Source organism: Aulonocara sp. 'chitande type north' Nkhata Bay, linkage group LG4 (genome assembly GCF_057382095.1).
Source record: "Aulonocara sp. 'chitande type north' Nkhata Bay isolate Kocher_YH1m ecotype deep benthic linkage group LG4, A_spYH_male_GT1.1, whole genome shotgun sequence".
Lineage (NCBI taxonomy): Eukaryota > Metazoa > Chordata > Actinopteri > Cichliformes > Cichlidae > Aulonocara > Aulonocara sp. 'chitande type north' Nkhata Bay.
The window spans coordinates 1,217,075-1,229,657 of NC_141347.1; positions in this window are offsets into that span (position 1 = coordinate 1,217,075).

The window sequence follows — 12,583 nt, forward strand, 5'->3', positions numbered from 1 at the left end:
AAGGCTACTTTGTTGTCTTTATTTAAATGTTGTACAGAGTGTCAAATAACAGTTGTACAGTAAAGAGTCCTGAGCCACCCCTCATTTTATGAAATGGGGAAACGGATGCAGTGATTTATTCCATCCATCCATCCATCCATCCATCTTCATCCGCTTTGTCCGGGGCCGGGTCGCGGGGGCAGCAGCCTAAGCAAAGAGGCCCAGACCTCCCTCTCCCCAGCCACCTCCTCCAGCTTATCCGGGGGAACACCAAGGCGTTCCCAGGCCAGCCGAGAGATATAATCTCTCCAGCGTGTCCTGGGTCTGCCCCGGGGCCTCCTCCCGGTGGGACATGCCTGGAACACCTCACCCAGGAGGCGCCCAGGGGGCATCCTTGTCAGATGCCCGAACCACCTCAGCTGGCTCCTTTCGATGTGGAGCAGCAGCTGCTCTACTCTGAGCCCCTCCCAGATGGCCGAACTTCTCACCCTATCTCTAAGGGAGAGGCCAGCCACCCTTCGGAGGAAGCTCATTTCTGCCGCTTGTATCCGCGATCTCGTTCTTTCGGTCACTACCCACAGCTCGTGGCCATAGGTGAGGGTAGGGACGTAGATCGACCGGTAAATTGAGAGCTTCGCTTTTACACTCAGCTCCCTCTTCACCACGACGGACCGGTGCAGCGTCCGCATTACTGCAGCTGCAGCCCCAATCCGTCTGTTGATCTCCGGCTCCCTTCTCCCATCACTCGCGAACAAGACCCCGAGATACTTGAACTCCTCCACTTGGGGCAGGAACTCATCCCCGACCCGGAGTGGGCACTCCACCCTTTTCCGGCTGAGAACCATGGCCTCAGATTTGGAGGTGCTGATCCTCATTCCCGCTGCTTCACACTCGGCTGCGAACCGTTCCAGTGCGAGCTGGAGGCCCTCACCCGATGAAGCCAACAGAACCACATCATCTGCAAAAATCAGAGATGAGATTCTGAGGCCACCAAAGCGAAAGCCCTCCGCCACTTGGCTGCGCCTAGAAATCCTGTCCATAAAAATTATGAACAGAACCGGAGACAAAGGGCAGCCCTGGCGGAGCCCATCACCCACCGGGAACGAGTCCGACTTATTGCCGGCAATGCGAACCAAGCTCTTGCAACGGTTGTATAGGGATCGAATGGCCCGTAGCAATGGGCCAGACACCCCATACTCCCGCAACACCTCCCACAGGACACCCCGAGGGACACGGTCGAATGCCTTCTCCAAGTCCACAAAACACATGTAGACTGGTTGGGCAAACTCCCATGCACCGTCAAGTATCCTGGAGAGGATAAAGAGCTGGTCCAGTGTTCCGCGACCAGGACGAAAACCGCATTGTTCCTCCTGTATCCGAGGTTCGACTAACGGACGAACTCTCCTTTCCAGCACCCTGGCATAGACTTTCCCAGGGAGGCTGAGGAGTGTGATCCCCCTGTAGTTGGAACACACCCTCTGGTCCCCTTTCTTAAAGATGGGGACCATCACCCCGGTCTGCCAGTCCACAGGTACTGCCCCTGATCTCCACGCAACATTGCAGAGGCGTGTCAACCAGGACAGCCCTACAACGTCCAGAGCCTTCAGGAACTCGGGGCGGACCTCATCAACACCAGGGGCTCTGCCACCAAGGAGTTGTTTAACTGCCTCAGTGACCTCGCCCCCGGAAATTGGCGGGTCATTCCCCTCATCCCCAGACTCTGCTTCCTCCTCGGAAGACGTGTCAGTGGGATTAAGGAGGTCCTCGAAGTATTCCTTCCACCGCCTGACAATTTTCTCAGTCGACGTCAGCAGCGCTCCGCCAGCACTATACACAGTGCAGGTAGAGCACCGCTTTCCCCTCCTGAGACGTCTGACGGTTTGCCAGAATCTCTTCAAGGCAGTCCGAAAGTCTTTTTCCATGGCCTCTCCGAACTCCTCCCACACCCGAGTTTTTGCTTCAGCCACTGCCCGAGCCGCATTCCGCTTGGCCTGTCGATACCTGTCGGCTGCCTCCAGAGTCCCACAGGCTAACCAAGCCCGATAGGACTCCTTCTTGATTTATTGAAAACGTGTAAACAAATGGAAATGCTGCATATAAAGCAAAAACAGTTTATTCTTCAACAGTCTGAACTCTGTTAGGTAAGCATTCATGAAAGTTCTTTAAGTACAGGGAGTGCAGAATTATTAGGCAAGTTGTATTTTTGAGGAATAATTTTATTATTGAACAACAACCATGTTCTCAATGAACCCAAAAAAACTCATTAATATCAAAGCTGAATGTTTTTGGAAGTAGTTTTTAGTTTGTTTTTAGTTTTAGCTATTTTAGGGGGATATCTGTGTGTGCAGGTGACTATTACTGTGCAGAATTATTAGGCAACTTAACAAAAAACAAATATATACCCATTTCAATTATTTATTTTTACCAGTGAAACCAATATAACATCTCCACATTCACAAATATACATTTCTGACATTCAAAAACTAAACAAAAACAAATCAGCGACCAATATAGCCACCTTTCTTTGCAAGGACACTCAAAAGCCTGCCATCCATGGATTCTGTCAGTGTTTTGATCTGTTCACCATCAACATTGCGTGCAGCAGCAACCACAGCCTCCCAGACACTGTTCAGAGAGGTGTACTGTTTTCCCTCCTTGTAAATCTCACATTTGATGATGGACCACAGGTTCTCAATGGGGTTCAGATCAGGTGAACAAGGAGGCCATGTCATTAGTTTTTCTTCTTTTATACCCTTTTTTGCCAGCCACGCTGTGGAGTACTTGGACGCGTGTGATGGAGCATTGTCCTGCATGAAAACCATGTTTTTCTTGAAGGATGCAGACTTCTTCCTGTACCACTGCTTGAAGAAGGTGCCTTCCAGAAACTGGCAGTAGGACTGGGAGTTGAGCTTGACTCCATCCTCAACCCGAAAAGGCCCCACAAGCTCATCTTTGATGATACCAGCCCAAACCAGTACTCCACCTCCACCTTGCTGGCGTCTGAGTCGGACTGGAGCTCTCTGCCCTTTACCAATCCAGCCACGGGCCCATCCATCTGGCCCATCAAGACTCACTCTCATTTCATCAGTCCATAAAACCTTAGAAAAACCAGTCTTGAGATATTTCTTGGCCCAGTCTTGACGTTTCAGCTTGTGTGTCTTGTTCAGTGGTGGTCGTCTTTCAGCCTTTCTTACCTTGGCCATGTCTCTGAGTATTGCACACCTTGTGCTTTTGGGCACTCCAGTGATGTTGCAGCTCTGAAATATGGCCAAACTGGTGGCAAGTGGCATCTTGGCAGCTGCACGCTTGACTTTTCTCAGTTCATGGGCCGTTATTTTGCGCCTTGGTTTTTCCACACGCTTCTTGCGACCCTGTTGACTATTTTGAATGAAACGCTTGATTGTTCGATGATCACGCTTCAGAAGCTTTGCAATTTTGAGACTGCTGCATCCCTCTGCAAGATATCTCACTATTTTTTACTTTTCTGAGCCTGTCAAGTCCTTCTTTTGACCCATTTTGCCAAAGGAAAGGACGTTGCCTAATAATTATGCACACCTGATATAGGGTGTTGATGTCATTAGACCACACCCCTTCTCATTACAGAGATGCACATCACCTAATATGCTTAATTGGTAGTAGGCTTTCGAGCCTATACAGCTTGGAGTAAGACAACATGCATGAAGAGGATGATGTGGACAAAATACTCATTTGCCTAATAATTCTGCACTCCCTGTAGAAGAAGAAAGACATCCTGAGGTGCTTCTTGGGATCTTAGCTGCCTTTTTTTGTTAAGATGATCCCACACTGCTTCAGTAATGATGAGGATGTTGAGGATCCTTAAATTACAACCAAAACTTCCATCACTGAGCACAGTCAGAAGATCCGTTTACCCTTTGACATTTAAAACGAACTTTCCTTGACATTTGAGGAAACATACCATATGTAATCATCGTCTTCATGCAATAATGTTGTACTGTAAGAATCTCTCTATGTTTGCTCCGAAAGAATAATAACACAAAAATGAATATTGTATAGCCTTTACTTTTTGGCTGGTATTAAGCACTGGCTTCACCATTGTCTAGGTGGGATGATAGACCTTAGCCACCTTGGCTCTGGGCCATGTTAGTACCAAAGCTTAGCGAACATGGTTGAAACTGTCAGGGTTTCTTTTTTCTCCACAAAACTTCATCACATAAAAGCAGAAACTAACATAATTCCCATTAGACACAGGGGTACTATGAGTTTGAGCGGTGGAGAAGCCAGGTGAAAGCGGAGACGGAGAAGCTCATCAGCTGAGTATTGGTAACGTCCAGCACTAGGTCGGTAGACCAATGACATAAAAATCCAGACCCACACGAGCAAGACGCAGATCCTGCTAGGCCACATCACGGACAGTCAGGTAAGCCAAACAGTCAGGTGTAAGGATCCGAGGGAGACAACGGCCAAAACAAACAGGCAGATGAACTAGAGCCAAAATACTCAGGCACTTGCAAAATTCGCTAGATCGCCAGTAGTGTCAGTAGAAAACAAGAAGGTTTAAACATTTTTAAGATGTTTAAACCAGAAGGGCTCCCGCGCTGTCATCGCTGTGGACCGGCTGTACGTGGACGGACAGCTCCACCGCGACCCCAACATCACTCCGTGGCTGTATTAACCTCACACCAGATAAGAATCAGCTACACCATTTCCCTATCCACTCACACTAACTTGCATTAACATCTGTTTAACTTACCGGTATCAAATCGCATCTTAAAGTGTGATTTCATAGCAGAATTAACACCGTCACTCTCCGTCAGTGATTTAATTGGAATGTTTACGTTTTGTTTCTGTTTTTTTTTTTTCTTCTCGTTTCTTTTCCCTCTCTTTCCCCCCTCTTGGTTTTATGCTGCTCACCCCTGTCCTTGGTTTCTTTCTTTATTCCTTTCACTGCCTCGATCACCTGCTTCGACACTCATCCACAAACATCCTTTATTTCGACACATACGCACCATGCGCTCAACGGCAGCACATTTACATCAGTCAGACAGCGCACACAGTCGTTTAGGATACACACACTTAAGCCAAGCCTACTCATATTAGTAAATATGCAAACACATAGTCAGACTCAGGGAGCATCTCGCCACACATTTTTTCTCTCTCTCCTTCTCTTTATTTATGAACAAGTGACGTATTCTCTCCACCTGTCTAAGCGACGCACACAGCATACATCCCTAGTTATACACAAACATCTATGGGTACACTGAGGTTCATTACATGGAATATAAATGGAGCTGGCTCCAGAGAAAAGAGGTTAAAAATATTTAACCAACTCAAAAAACTACAGGCGGATGTTGTCCTATTACAAGAGACCCACAGACCTCTTAGAGGTTCGAATGAACTTAAAACACCTGAGTTTCCCAATGTGTTCTCAGCTTGTTATAATTCTAGACAAAGGGGAGTAGCAATTTTAATACATAAAAATATTAATTTCACAGTACTCGATACAGTTATAGATCCAGAGGGCAGATTCTTAATCATTAAACTATCTATACTTGATAAAAAGCTATGTATTGCAAGTGTATATGGTCCAAATGTTGATGATCCCTCATTCTTTCATGGTTTTTTCAGTGCACTCTCTGAACACTTAGATGGCACACTTGTTCTTGGAGGCGACCTCAACCTTGGACTAAATGAAGACATGGATAGGCTCAATACAGCAGGAACTCAGCGTAATTGGCAGTCCACAAATATAATCAAACAGTATATGAGCGACTTTGGTCTTTGCGATGCATGGCGCTCCCTTCACCCCACCAGTAAGGAATATACATTTTTTTCTCACTTGTCCATCACTCCTACTCTCGTCTGGATTATTTTTTGGTCAGCAGCTCACTGCTGAGCGACATTTCAGACACTGAGATTCACCCTATAGCTGTCAGCGATCATGGTCCTGTATCTTTAACACTAATGCACAAGAATAATACTACGCCAAGAAAAAACTGGAGATTTAATATATCACTACTTAAAGATGAAGACTTTATTAAATATTTTAAAAAAGAGTGGACTTCATATTTGGACTATAATGACACTCCCGAAACATCAGCTTCTGTTCTATGGGAAGCAGGGAAAGCTGTGATGAGAGGTAAAATAATTTCTTTCTCATCACATAAAAAGAAAGAAGAAAACAAAAATATTCAGGAATTAGAAAAAAACATCAAATCACTAGAAGAAGCCTATGCGTCCCACCAAGATCAGGAAACATTGAACAAAATATGCAAAACAAAACTAGAATTAAATGAGATAATTGATAAAAAAAAACAGAATTCTTAGTACAAAGACTACGCCTACAAAATTATGAACATGGTAATAAATCCGGTCAATTTCTAGCAAACCAGCTAAAAATAAATAAAGAAAAAACAACTATATGTGCTGTTCAACATCTGGGAACACAATATATGATCCGATACAAATAAACAACATTTTCAGGGATTTCTATAAAACGTTGTATTCACCACAAATAAACCCATCTAAAAAAGAAATTGATCAGTTTTTGGACAATATAACTCTTCCAAAATTATTGGACACTCAAGCAATGGCACTGGATTCGCCACTGACACCAGGTGAACTCCAGGAAGCCCTGATAAGTATGCACAATAATAAGGCTCCAGGTCCAGACGGCTTTCCTGCAGAATTCTACAAAGAATTCTGGTCGATTCTGGCACCAGTTTTCTACAGAACATTGTTGGAAATCAAAGAAAAGGGCAGACTTCCATCAAATATGAATTCTGCAAACATTAATCTCCTGCTAAAACCAGGCAAAGACCCTGTATATCCCTCAAGCTATCGTCCAATATCCCTTATAAATGTAGACCTTAAAATAATCTGCAAAGCTCTCTCAAAGAGACTGGAGAAAATAACCCCCCTCTTAATTCATCCTGACCAAACTGGTTTCATAAAAGGTAGGCACTCATCAACAAATACACGTAGATTACTTAATTTGATAGACTACTCATACAGTAAAAACCTAGAAACTACAATATTCTCTTTAGACGCAGAAAAAGCATTTGACAGAGTTAACTGGAAATTTCTATTTGCAACATTACACAAATTTGGTTTTGGATCCTCTTTCATAAACTGGTTAAAAATATTATATAATTCCCCAACAGCTTGTGTCAGAACAAATGACCAGACATCCTCCAGCTTCTGTCTCTTGAGGGGCACCAGGCAGGGATGCCCACTCTCCCCTTCACTGTTTGCAATTTTTATTGAACCACTAGCAGCAGCAATTAGACAGAATTCAGTAATTAAGGGCATAAAATGCAAGAACGTGGAACATAAAATCAGCCTTTATGCGGATGATGTGTTACTCTTTCTCCAAAATTCACAAACCAATATCTCTGGGGTGATTGAATTGATAAACTCTTTTGCAAGAATATCAGATTACTCAATTAACTGGTCAAAATCTACAGTCCTTCCGATTAATTGCTCCTTCCATAATTCCTCTTCTACACCACTGCAATCGGGAAATATAAAATATTTAGGTATTAATGTTTCTCCCAAGCTTGCAGATCTAACTAAATTAAACCATATCCCACTTTTAAAGAAGGTAGAAGGTGATCTGGCTAGGTGGAAATGTCTACCCATATCACTCATGGGAAGGGTTGCCGCTATAAAAATAACGGTCTTACCAAAAATAAATGATTTATTCTCAATGATCCCAACTAAACCGCCACAAGATTGGTTCAGATCTCTGGATTCATGTATGTCCAAATTCCTTTGGAAAAATAAACCCCCACGTATAAGCTTAAAAACACTACAAAAGACCAAGGATAAAGGAGGACTAGAACTGCCTAACTTTCAGCACTACTTCTTAGCCAACAGGCTTCAGTTTATCTCAGGATGGCTAAAACATACCCTCTTAGATGAACCTTGGCTAGATGTAGAACAAGCACTTTGCAATAATCTAGAGATCTCAGACCTACCATTTATCAGCTCAAACATCCAACGACATGAATGCTTTAAAAGCATCAACATCAGCTCTTCTCTGACAGCATGGTGGGAGTTTCTAAAATTGACGGCGTCTTCATTAATCCCATGCAAACGTACACCTATCTGGAACAACCCTGACATATTAAAAACAATAATATAATAAAGTTTTCAGATTGGAGTGGTAAAGGAATCAAATATTTAGAACATATACTAGAAGGAACAGAATTTATTTCATTTGACGGACTAGTTACACAATATGGGATCAACAAGAAAAGATTTTTAGAATATCAACAAATTAAATCCATAGTAAAAAAGAAATTTAAACCGGGTCAAGTTGAACTACAAACACCACCAAGTGTGGTTCAATTTCTTACTCTTAAAACCCCCAAATTACTATCCAAAATATACAGAATGCTTTCTAAAACAGATGAATCAATATCACTTCCTATTGCAAAATGGGAAGCGGATTTATCAGTTAACTTAGACCTAAACTTCTGGTCTCAGATTTGCTTAAAAACCTTTCATCTAATTAAAATAAATTCAAATTCAAATTTTTATATTTGTCACGTACACAGTCATACACAGTACGATATGTAGTGAAATGCTTGGACAACTGCTCGTGACCTAAGAAAACAAAAAAGGAAAAGGCTATGAATAAGAAAGGAAATAAATATGAAAAATTAAAAAGGGTAATTAGAAATCCCAGTCTTCAATTAATTCAATACAAAATATTACATAGAGTGCACTATACAGGTCATCGGATGTTCAAGATGGGCTTTACGTCTACCAACAACTGCTCACACTGCCAAACCAACTCACCGGACAATTATATCCACGCTCTTTGGTTCTGTCCACCAGTTCAGAAGTTTTGGCGCGAGATATGTGAGGACTTATCAAAGTGTCTGAAATGTAACATTCCAACTTCCCCCTTAGTGTGTTTGTTGGGCAGCTTAGATAATGTCACTACAGATAAGAATATCGCCCATATGGTTTTCACTGCCCTATGCATAGCCAAGAAAACAGTCCTCATGAACTGGAAAAATAAAAATAATCTTAATTCTAACCAATATAGAAATTATCTATTAGATTACATTAGTCTTGATACAGCCTCTGCCACCACATCAGATCAATTGCTCTGGGCTCCTTTGATCAGCTCCATCACCTGGTGGGGGTGGGGGGGGGTGTCATAGTTTGGTCCCGCCTTCACTGTTGTGATTGGTGTGGGGGTAGGGACAGGCTTAGGGCGTCGGGGGGTTCCCCGGAGGCATCTTCCTTGGGGGGCTCAACCCGGGGTAGTGGTCATGTCCGGTTAGGGGCTCTGTTGGCTCTCAGGTGACTGTTTCCTCACGGCTGCGTGCAGCGGGGCTAGGGGAGGGTCTGTGCTGACGGACGTGGGTTACTGACCTGGTAGCCTGGCTGCCTCTGGGTGGGTCCGGGATGGGCGTGAGGTTCTGGGGGCGCTCCGTCTCTGGCCGGGCCTCGGGGGCTTGGGTCCTGGTTGGTGTGTTGCCGGGGTTGTGGGCGGGTGGGTGCATGGGGGCCCAGCCCTGGAGCAGGGTGCCGCCGGTGCATCGAGCCACCTGGGGGGCTCTTCAACTGGTGGGGAAGATTGTCACATCTTGCAGGAGCTTTCCTCTCCTCAGGGGCTCTCTCTGCAGGAGGGGGAGATACAGGAGAGGTGGAGGAAGATCTCAGCCTGGGTGTTTATTGTCTTATGTAGTCTGGAAGATGAGTGGATGGTGGGGTGGGTGCAGTTTTCTCTGTGGTGGGGTTGGGTGGACTGTCCCGGGCTCTGTGGGGCCGGGAGGCGCTGCTGCGCTGGGCCCCGGTCTGGATGGGCCTGGGCCCCCTTTCCCTGGCGGGTCGCGGAGTATGGGAGTGCCTACTGGGGTCAGCGAGGGAGCTGGCCCCAGGGAGGGGTCACGTGCCCCTCCCTTCCTTCCCTCCCCATCTCCAGCTGCCTCCCTCTTCCCGCTCCACCACAACCACCCACACATGCAGGACCTTGGAGTAGGGGTAGGGATGGGTACCGGTGGCACCGGTTCTGACATAAACGGTAGTAACCAGACCGAAAAGCAGCGCACATTTCGGTGCTTTATTTCGGTGCTTTTTTTTCCTGAGCTGTGATACACTTCTAGCCAATCATTTTACGTTTCCGAGGATAGTAGGCGGGGCCAGGTACGTACGTTCTGTTAGAGCAGAGCTACAGATTAAAAATGCCCAAGGCGAAGCGGTCAAAAGTCTGGCTGTACTTCACAGCAAAATATGCAAACTCAGCAGCCTGCAACAAGTGCTTTAAGCTGATACTGTGATACTGTCAAAGGAGGTAACACCAAGAATCCGATTAAACAGCTGGCGACGCATAGCGTTTTTTTTAAAAGCCGAGAAATGCGCCGTATTTGATAGCTTGCTGCGAGACCTCACACCGTGCACGTCGGGTGGGTTGCCAGTTATCGGACCCGGAGCAACATCCCCCAAAAACCCGAAGAATAGAGTCCTGGCCCCTAGCCCTGCCAGTGTAGCAGAAATGATGACGGGTGATGATGGCAGCAGCAGCCGTTCTTCTCTGCATGAGTAGCTTCATGTTGTTCGTGTGTAATTTACGTTGAGTAGGCTAACCACGTTATTACATTAATGCATGTAAGGTGAACTAGCAAACATCATCATAGCTACATGCGGCTGTCTTCTTGTTTGATGGCAGGTACTCCCTTCACCCTGGCCAAAAAGGCTAAAATGACTAAAGAAAAAGTGGGAAACAGTTAAACATGAGAGGTTTTTGGACAAAGTTTGTGTTTTTTCCATTGATTAAGCACTGCTTCCAGCCAAGAGTGATGCCATATATGCCCCATAGCTGCAGAAAAGGCTAACATTGTTATCTTTTTACAAAAAAAACCAGCTGAACATGAGAGGTTTTTGGACAAAGTTTGTGTTCTCCATTCTTTAAGCACCGGTTCGAGCACCGTTTAAGCACCGGCACCGTTTCAAAAGTACCGATTTGGCACCGGTATCGGATAAAACCTAAACGATACCCATCCCTAAGTAGGGGTATGTCACCAGGGTGCAGAGGAGGCTACCCCCCGTCCCCTTCTGGCTGCCTCTGCCTCAATTTTATCCCACAACTTAGACATTCACATTACTCACACTCTCATTACACATACATATAGGATCTTGGGGGTGGGCACGATACACGGAATCCAAAGTACCATCAGGGTGTACACCTCACCCCTGGCGTCGTTGCCCACCTCTCAATGTTAAATACACGTAGACATTGAGGGCTAGCAGGAGGGACCATGCGCTTACCTGCTGCTCTCTGGCAGGTAGCTCCATGCCCTCCTGGGTTTTAAATGCATCAACACTACAATGAGCGGGTGGAAGGAGGTTTGGAGTCTTCTCTCACCCCCATTCTCTGCGACCTGCTGGAGCGGGGGGGCTAGGAGGAGGAGTTGGCCGTCCGACTGCGGTCTGGAGTGTGGTGCCTCCCTGCTGCTGCGGAGTCGGGGCGGTCTGCCTCCCCCCACCGCAGGGAAAAGGGTAACACCACCTGGGTCTGGATGCAGTTCCCCCCTCCAGGGGCAAGGGTACCTAGACCCGGTTCGTAGAGTACGCTTGGGGAGTGTGATCGTGTGTACAGAGTCTCTTTATGTCTGTCTCCACGTTGGTTGAGTGTGGAGTAAGTGCATATGAGAGCATGAGGGTGGGAATGGATGTTTGTATATGTGTGTGCCTGTATTTCTGTGTCTATATGTCAGGTTGGGTGTCAGGCGCCACCTCTCTGGGGACATCTCAGGCCCTCCAAGGCTTGGAGGGCCTGAGGTTTCTATCTCCCCCTACCACCACTTCCCCTGCCAGTGGCGGACTCCCTCAGACATCGGTGCGTTGGTGGTTCTTTGTGTCCGGGGATGGGCGTCCAGGTACACACCGTCTCACTCCTTGGCGGCCGCTTATCGGGGCCTGGCCTGGCTCGCTCGGGCCACTTCGGAGGTGGGGTGCCCTCGGCCTCTCGGCCTGGGGCTCGGTCACTCAGGCACGGCTGGCTGCCGGCGGAGCTCACGGGCGCGTCACTGCAACTCCCCCTGGCTTCTGCTCCGCGGCTGCTGAGTGAGCCCTCATCTGGGACTCTCCTCAGCTCTTTCTGGGACAGTGGCGCGGCTGCCCCTCTGTTGGTCTTCCTTGGTCTCTTGTGTTCTGGGGGCCTCTGGATGTCTGGAGTTTTGATCTCCTCCATACCTGCTTCATGCCCTGGAGGACGGGGCTGTGGCCCCCCCACACCCTCTAGCAGATCATTACATGAAGGAACCTTTAAAAAAAAAAAAAACAAGCGCGTCCATGCTCACAGGTGTACACACGGGTGATCACACCCACAAACTACACCCTTTTTGGCTCCTACCTCAAAGCACACTGTGTTCTGTTGATCTTATGTGCTGCACAATAATGTTTAATATTTAGTATTTACTGTCATATTCCCATAATCATTGTGATGTTGTTTATTCTATTACTCTTGTTTTCTTCTGCTTGTTTTCTTTTTTCTTTCTCAGCAGGTGACCCAGGTGATTGATATATGCATTTTTTTTCTTCTTTTTTTTTCTGCTCATTCTGTTGGTTTTTGTTTTGTGCCCTTCTCCCCCGTCCCTCTTCTCAG